Here is a 9,414-nt window from a genome sequence, read left to right as displayed (position 1 = left end):
AACCTAAAGGTCAGCGGTTCGAAACTACCAGCCGCTCCGCGGGAGAAAGATGAGGCTTTCTACTCCCGTAAGGATTTACATCCTCGGAAACCCTGTACAGGGTCGCTATGGGTCGGAACCGACTCGACGGCACTTAACAACAACAACAACAACGGCTCATATGAAGGCCATATTTAGGATTAAGGCAACCCATTGCCGACAGCCATCAAGTGAGCTGTGACTCATAGCAACCCTAGATAGGGTTTCTAAGATGGTAAAGCTTTACAGGAGCAGACAGACTCATCTTTTGCCAGAGGAGTGACTGGTAGGTTTGGAGCACTCACCTTATGGTTAGCAGCCTATTGCCTAACCCACAGCACCCCAGAGCTCCTTAGGATTAAGGATGCACCCCCAAATAGTTCAAGCAAAACAATATCCCTCTGCTCCAGCCCTTTTACTTACACATATTCGGATAGGACGTTCCGTTTAGATGTGACATTTCATTGTTGCCATCGAATCCGTTTTAACACATAGTGACCCTTTGTAATGAGTGGGGAACTTTTTTTCTGCCAAAATTTATAACATCAACTTAATCATTCTGCTATAGTTGGTCAAACATTTAATTAACTCATCCTAATGAGATAAAGCACTGGGCCACAAAGTCAGTTTGAATCACAAGTTTGGAGGTTCAAACTCACCAGCCATTTCCTTGGAAACCCCTATACAAGGTCCCTTGATGGCACTTCACAACAGCATGATGGCTGAAACTGCAGTTGGCTTGGCAGGGACAGACCAAGAGTTTTCTCAGGCCTTAAACAGCCCACGGGCTAGATGTCCCCCACTCCTGCCATATTGCGTTTCCTAGGTGCAGCTGGTGGGTTTGAACTGCTGATCTTGTAGGATAAGCCTAATGCTTACCATACCAATGAATGTTTATTGTTTGTCATCTAAAGGCCTAGCCCCAGGTCAGGTCAAGACATAAGGAAGTGATTATAGTTCACTAAGATTAATGCAAACCAATCACTAGGGCCAACCCAACACAAATCCACATTTCATCTCAAGGATCTAGTAGATGAGCAGAATTGTATATAGTGTATGTTTATGAGGAGCCCTGGTAGCATCGTGGTTAGGAGTTGGGCTGCTAACCGCAAGGTCAGCAGTTCTAATCTGCCAGTCATTCTGTAGGAGAAAAATGAGGCTTTTTGCTCATGTAAAGATTTACAGCCTCTGGAACCCTCTATACTGGGTCATTATGAGTCAGAACTGACTCGATGGCATTCAACAACAATACAACAATGTTTGTAATTAGACTTTTGGTAAAACAGGTGATTTATACATTTACACTTAGAATTCTAATTTCAGTTGTATTTCTGCTTTGACACTTTCTTATCACTTACAGTTTGTAAAGTACCACCTACAGTATCAGGAAAAACAACAAGACAGAACTGGAAGGACTTGAAATCTAAGCCAGTCTGAGGAAATTAGGAAGTCAGTTGAGATTCTATTCTGATCTTGTTCTGTGGTGTCTTTTGTGGCGCAGACAAATGTGGTGACATGCTTTCAGAAATACAATTCTGCTTTGTCAGGCTTATGAGCGTTACAATCAAATCCTTATTGTTAACCAATTCGGATCTTTTAGAGAATTTTTTTTTTTTTTTTTAGTTATTATGGTACAAAGGACATTTGATGTGGGGGTGAGAGGAAGGAAGAATTTTTTAATGATTAAAATGTTCCCAGATTGGGTCAGAGAACAATGGGTCCAGAACTGTGGGACATGAAGTAGAAGTGAGTAGACCCCTCCCTCCGATTGGCATGATGTCTCAGTGGAGGGTCCTGATGATCAGTGGAAGTCTTCTTGATTCTGTGGTACATACTCATTGGAGAGCTGTTAGAACAGCTCAGAGCTCACTATTCAACGCTTTCTAAACATTTGCCATCAATGTTAGACAACCGTCAACTTTGAATGTATCTAATGGGCGTTTAAACAATTAAGCTTGCTATTTTAGCCAACAGGATATTTAATCACAACCTTCTGGTTGGTAAAGACATCTGTTTTTAAGTATTTATTATGCACATTTTTTTTTTTTTTTAAAATATTAAAAGACAGGGCAAAACAACAAAAACTGAATTGGATATATGATCACTCAAGTCCGGTAGTCTTCCCAGAGAATCATTCTGTTTCATGTCTGCTCACAGGACGGACTTGAATAACCATGAAATATGCACAAAGAGAACCAGATGGAGCACCATGGGAACTGCCCTACAAATAGTCAGCCTCCTATCCCTACAAATAGTCAGCCTCCTATCCCTACAAATAGTCAGCATCCTATCGGTAACAAGGTGGGTTTTTTTACCAAGGTCAGCACAGCAATGACTCTGAAGATAAAAGCAACAGATTAGCATAACCCCTCAACAGAATGAGTAAAATGAAAAAGACTGGCAACATTCAAATGAATTTAGCAGTCGTGTATAAGAAGGTACAATTTGTCAGGTTATGTCCTATGGTTGGAAGATAGAAAGATTATCTTAATCAAAAAGTCTGATAGTGTAGGTACTTACTAATGCCATGTGTCTAAACCTTTTGGGCTTTCCAGCTAGCTGACATTATTAAGTCGCCCCCTCCAGGGTAGAATTTGAAGGAGTGATAGTCAATTAGATTTCTCTTACAGAAGCTTTGGTGGATGTGATTATTATACTGTTTTCTGAAGCCTTCAAAGCAATCAAGGTTTGCTTTGGTTTTGTTGTGTTTTAAATAAATTAAATGTATTAAAAGTGTTTTGTACTGAAAACGTTCATTACCAATTTTTTTATACTTTGGAGTTCTGTAGGCCTTTTTTTTATTTTTATTTTTATTGTGAACGGAGTGATCGTTTACATGGGAGAACATCGGCTTTACACCATCATTTCATTGCAACGATTACAGTCTCCTCCAGTAATCATCATTCAACAGTATTTGCTTCCATTCCTTCTGTTTTTTGTTTGTTTGTTTGTTTTGTGTGTGCGTGGGGGAGGGGATGTTCATAGAAACAGTCCGGAATATATAATAATTTAAACTACCATAGGGCACATTCTGCAAGCCTGCCTCCTGGCTGCCAGCACACAGCCTTTCTCTTTCCATGAATCTAGAGTCCTCAGCTGCTCCCTCTCTCCATGTCCTCATCTCTGCCTCCATCTCTGGTGTCGTTGCTTCTCTGGATAGGGTCCCACATTCCTCTCATGCTCTTCTCCCTTGATGGTCCTAAGGTCCTCTGTTTCTGGACTGTAAGATTAACTACTCCCCCCTTTTTGTTACAGAACTTCCACCTTTACAGTTGTGACAGTTGCAATTAGTCATAGCCATTACTCACTATTGAATCATAAGAATCTTATCCCCATCTCTTTTCACCAAACCTGTCTAGACAAGATGAAAACTATTCAGTGGGGACTCTACCTTCTATAGGCCATTTTTAAGGTTTATGCTTTATAAGGGTAACTGATACCCTAGTAGTACAAGTAATTTGCACTTAACTGTTAACCTAAATGTTGACAGTTCCAACTGGCCAGCAACACTGAGGACAAAAGGCCTGGTAACTATTTCTATAAAGAGTCCAGCTAAGAAAACCCTCCAGTACAGGTCTGCCGTATCACACATGCAGTTGATGTGTCAAAATCAACAGCAATGGGTTTGGGTGTTTGTGATAGCCTACAACTAAAGTAAAACTCAAACTTGTTGCCATGGCAACCCTAGAGGACAGAGTAGAATTGTTCCAGGGGTGTCCAAGGTTATCAGTCTTGACAGAAGTGGACTGCTGTATCTTTCTCCTGTGGAGCAGCTGGTGGACTTGAACCACCAATCTTTTGGTTAGCAATCAAGCACTTTCCACTCTGCCATCAGGGGTCCTTCTCCTAAAACACTGAGCAGAAAAACAAATATAAGCAAAACCTACTTTGACTGTTAAGATAACGTTACCTCCAGTTGATCTTGTTGTGAAGTGCTGTCGAGTTGATTCCGACCCATAGCGACCCTGTATAGGGTTTCCAAGGAGACACTGGTGAGCTTGAACCGCCCACCTTACGGTTCAAAGCAACTTTGCAGTGTAGTACATTAACCCACAGCGCCACACCAGGACTCCTACTTCCAGTCGGCCACCATTAACTATAATGGCACTTTTCTGTGTGTTGTTGGAAAAACCCACATCACCACTTAAATTTTTCTTGTCTGTTCAGCTAATATTGTGAAGAAAAAGAAACCACAGTGTGCAATATTGGCTCTACCCTATAATTGTTTATAATGTGTTCCCATGATTTTGTCCTGCCATTCATCATCATTAAACAAAACTTTAAAACCTCTTCTTTAAGCCAATATAACTACCCCCTGTAATGACTTAAAACCACTTTAGAAGGAGCCCTTTGCTTCTTGGCAACTAACCCTCCTGATTCAGTCCAAGATGGATTTACTCCCTTGAGTTCCACCTCTTCAGAGAGCCATTGTTGCTGTTGAATATGTTCCCCCACCATGTGGGGTGCAGCCGCATCCTCTACATTCCATAATGTGAAGTATTCTATGAAAAGGAAACAACTAAAATTCTATTTTTGAAGTTAACATTTTATGATAACCAAAACGGGTTGGATCATGTCAACCCTAAGTAGCAAGGTATCCAGTATTTCTCTTTTAAGTTTGTGTCTTGATACCCTGAGTATCAACCCTCCAAGTCTCCTCCCTTAAACCCTGATACAAATTAAATTGTGTCCATTCCACCCAAAGATGTGCTGGAATCCTAACCCTATACTAATGGGTATAAATGTTTGAAAGTAGAGTTTTCTTGGTTTTGGTAATTAGACCATACTTGAGTAGAATGGGTTCTAAATTGAATCCTTTCTGTGTTACAAAAAGAGCCAATTAGACACAAATTCCCACACACGGGGGAAGACAGACAGCATGTGAAGACTACCAAGGAACTCCTGGGGCTCCTGAAAAGGCAGGAATTCACAGAGGCGATAACCTGATTTGGACCTTCGCCTCCAGAACTGTGAGAAAATATATTTCTGTTCTTTAGAACTACCCCAGCAACACTATTACACTAAGGCCGACTCTATTTAAAGTACTGTGATAGTAGCGTCCATCTGTGAAGCAGCCGTGCCTACCAGCTCTGGACATACTCCACCAGCACTCCTCATTGCATTGGAAGGTAGGTGTTGGATTCTCCTCAGACCACAAACAATGCATGCAACGTCTCAAATTTCGTGAATAACCATCTGTCTAACTCCAAAACCTTCTCTCATTCTGTGATCTTCAAACTCCTGTACTTATAACCTTAAGTCACAGCCCCTCTTCCTAGGGCTGCACAGACACGGAGCATTTAAAAGCACCCATGCTTGCTGTCCACTGGTGCTTTTTATAAACTTAAGAACCCTCCTTGAGGTCAGGCCAGCTGTCCTGTCCCACCTCCACTTCCACGTTCGTCTGTCACGTTTCACTTTGGAATCTGACTGGATGCGTCAGTCTCTTCCCAGATCTACGTTCAATAGAGTCAAGTTGGGAATTAAAAATTGGCCATGAGGGAAGTATTTATATCACAGAAATCAGCAAGTGCTACTAATCAAAATTTACTTATTCCATAAAGTCAGCTTACCAGCCACCATACCTATCTGTACTCAAGCTGGCGGTGAATGCCCGTGGTGTTAAAACCCTTGAATTACTAAAGGGGATGACTAGAAATGCTAGAAACACTAATGACTTTGGCAGAGTGATTTTACAATTCTTTGGCACTGAAAAAATTAAAGAGTACCCAATCTCATCAGTTGCTTGATTCCTTTTTTAAAATGTGACTTTGAAATGTAACTCAGAATTTCAAGAATTTGAGAAATGTTGCTATAAGACAACTCCTTTTGCTTCCATGCCTTTGTTTATGTGAACCATCTTCAGCACTTTCATCCATTCAAATAAATAAGAATATCATTGATGGTGAATCCTAGCTCTTTCTAGTAACACCTAATTTCTACTTATAGGTAATGTCCTTCCTGGTTGGGAAAGGGTGTAAAGAGGGATAAACCTGCCCCATTCATATCATTGAAAGATGCATTTCCAATAAACTTAAATTTTATGTTAGATAATTATTTATCAAAACTGCAATAGGTTTGTGCATTTTTATCAATGAATAATAATTATTATAATAATCACTCAATCTGGGAACAAATTGTAAAACCTTGTGGTTACAAAAATTTATTTAAATCCAGACTTACTTTTGTAGTCGAGAAGTATGAGAACATAATCAATTTGAAATTTTCAACTAATAAGAAATATCATACTAGGACAGAATGGGGATGGTGTATTTTTTAATATACATTTTAAAAGACAAAGGATCAATGTAAGATTTGCAAGTGTTTAAAAAAAGTGCTGTCACTTTGTTAGCATGTGTCAAAATCTCATTCCAAACTGGCTTCCAGAGAATGCCTGTCTATGTAACTAGTCCACGGCTTCTTTCTGAGAGGAGACCTATATAGAAAATAAAGAAATGACCCTACCACCAAGGAATGGTTAAAGTGTCAGAAAATTGGTTGTGTGAGAAATCCCTAGTTCCATTACTACAAATCTGTCTGGAATTTGATCAGGAATCATAATCATGTCACAGAAGGAGCTATGTTGTTGTTGTTATGTGCTGTGGAGGCGGCTCCAACTCATAGCGACCCTGTACAGGGTTTCCGAGGAGCAGCTGGTGAGCTTGAACCACCAACCGTGCATTTCAAATGGCTTTACAGTCTGACGCATTAACCCACAGCGCTACACCAAGACTCCACCAGGCCTCCTTTGTTATCGGTTCGTTGTTATGTGCCATGGACGACCCTGTACAGGGTTTCCGAGGCTGTAAATCTTTAAGGGAGCAGAAAGCCTCATCGTTCTCCCGCGGAACAGCTGGTTAGTTTCGAACTGCTGACCTTAAGGTTCGCAACCCAATTCGTAACCACTATGCTACTAGAAGGAGCTGTAAGTTTTATTAAAAGTTCTGTCACAGTGTGGAGAGAATCATCATTCTAAAACTATTAACCATGAATTGGAAATTACATCTCAGGCATTTGCTTAGATTTAAGATTAGAAAAAAGAATTCAATGTCAAGTTAAATATGTGCAAGGAAGGTCCATGTCTTTCAGGGTCCTTGTAGGTGGCAGGCCAGCAAGGTTCTTTGAAGATCACTGCCCTGGACACTTCCGCTGGGCTCCTCTGGACTTCGTGTTGGAGTTGCCTTGGATTTACCTTGAATCAGCAAGTGAGGCAGCAAATTCCACCACTCCCTTGGAGACCCAGCAAGGCTTTTTTACTTAAATGAATCTTTCTGCCAGAATCAAGGAAAGGAGTTGATATTCGTAACTCACATTTAGGGAAGGAGAGAAAGCAATGGATATAAAGTGACTGGTTTGTTTTGGGGGGTTTTTTTGGATGTTTTCACTTGATTACCAACTTAAAAGAAGTCCCTGGTGGTTGAGTACTGACCAAAAGGTTGGCATTGTTAATCCACCTAGAGGTGATTCAGAAGAAAGTCCTGGGAATCTACTTCTGAAAGACTACAGCCACTTAAAACCCTATGGAGCCTAGTTCTGTCCGACAGACATGAGCTTGCCATGATGCAAAATTGACTCAACAGCAACTGGCACGTATGTATATAAATATAAAAATATAAACACACATGAGGGTAAGTCAAAGAATAATTGCTACAAAATCATAGGAAGATTTATGATTTTTTCACAGTAGATTTGTGTGAAGCTATTACTGTTTCTTGACATAGCCTCCATCTAGGTTGCTGTACTTCTGAGGGAGGTGTTTCCATCTGTCTAATCTTTCTTTTTTTTTGTTTTAAATCTACCAAAATATTGTTGTTGTTAAGTACCTTCGATTTGGTTCTGACTCATAGTGACCCTGTGTAGGGTTTCCAAGGAGCAACTGGTGAGTTTGAACTGTTGACTTTGTGGTTCAAACCAACCTTGCGGTCCAGTGCTTTATGCCACTGCACCATGCCAGAACTCCATGTAGCAAAGTAATATAACAAAACATTTGCCGTTGCATGAACAATCCAGCTTCACCAACTGGACTCTCCATGTTGTACAACCACCAGCACTATGTTTCCAAATCTTTTGTATTAATCTCTGTCTCCTTTCTTTTTTTCTCTTCCTTCCATCTTTTCCCTTTTGTTATTTGTGGGAAAGTTCCCAATGGTTTGTTCTAATGAGGAAAAAAAAAAAAATTCTTTCCCTTCCAGCACATGGGAAAAAGACAAAGAGAAGAAAGCAATTTCCTTTTTATTTCTTTTTTTCCTTCCTTTTCTTTTTAACTGCCTTCCCATCACCCACATTAGCACACGTGTCGTGGTGTTGCTCCGTATGGTAAGTGTAGGACCGCAAGGTTGGCGTTTCAAACTCACCATCTGCTCCTTGGAAACCGTATTCTGAGTTTCTGTGAGTCGGATCCGACTGCACGGTACTTAACAACAACAGCAATACTCTACCCTGTAAAATAAATCTCCCTTCCCTTTCATCTTTGGTAACCATCATCAAATGTTTATTTTAGAATTAAAACTTTTTTTTACATTTCAAAGTAGTGGTCTCATACAATATCTGCTCCTTTGCTACTGACTAATTTCACTCAGCACAGTGTCTTCCAGGTTCATACGTGTTATAAGGTGTTTTTGCAGATTTCATCATTATTCCTTAATATTGCATACTAATTCCATTGTGTGTATGTACCAAAGTTTATTCAACCATTCCTCTGCTGATGGGCATCTAGACTGTCTGTCTTTTTGATAGTGTGACTAACTCTGTAATGAACATGGGTGTGCATACATCTGTTTTGTCATGACTTATTTCTTGAGGCTACAGTGTGGCACTGTAGGATAAGCATTGGACCACAAGGTCGATGGTTAAAACTCACCAACCGCTCCTCGGAAACCCTGTAAAGGGTTGCTTTGAGTTGGAACCGACTTTGACAGCACTTAATGATGACAACAACATCTCCTAAAGTAGAGGGATTGCGTGGTCATACGTATTTCTGTTTCCACCGTTTTGAGAACGTGCCATACCATTTTCCACAGCGGTTGCAACATTCCGTCCCATCAGCAGTGTAGGAGGGTGCAAGACTCTTCACAACCTCCCTAGCATTTGCTACTTTCTGTCTTTTTAAACTTTGCTATTAATGTTGGAGTAAGATGCTCTCTCATTGTTCTTTTGATTAGCATCTCTTTAATGACTAATGATCATGAGCATTTCTTCTTATGTTTGTTGGCTGCCTGAATGTCTTCTTTGGTGAAGTGTCTGTTCGCGTCCTCTGCCCATTTTTAATTGGATTACTTGTCTTCTTATTGAGGTGTTGAAGTGTTCTATAAATTTTAGACAGTAGCCCCTTGTCTGATATGTTGTTTCCAGAATTTTTTTCCCAGTCTGTGGTTTTTCTCTTTACTTTTTTGGAGA

This window comes from Chrysochloris asiatica, unplaced genomic scaffold (assembly GCF_000296735.1).
Source record: "Chrysochloris asiatica unplaced genomic scaffold, ChrAsi1.0 scaffold00021, whole genome shotgun sequence".
NCBI lineage: Eukaryota > Metazoa > Chordata > Mammalia > Afrosoricida > Chrysochloridae > Chrysochloris > Chrysochloris asiatica.
The sequence above is the reverse complement of the archived record's forward strand: the minus strand, read 5'-3'. Positions refer to the sequence as shown.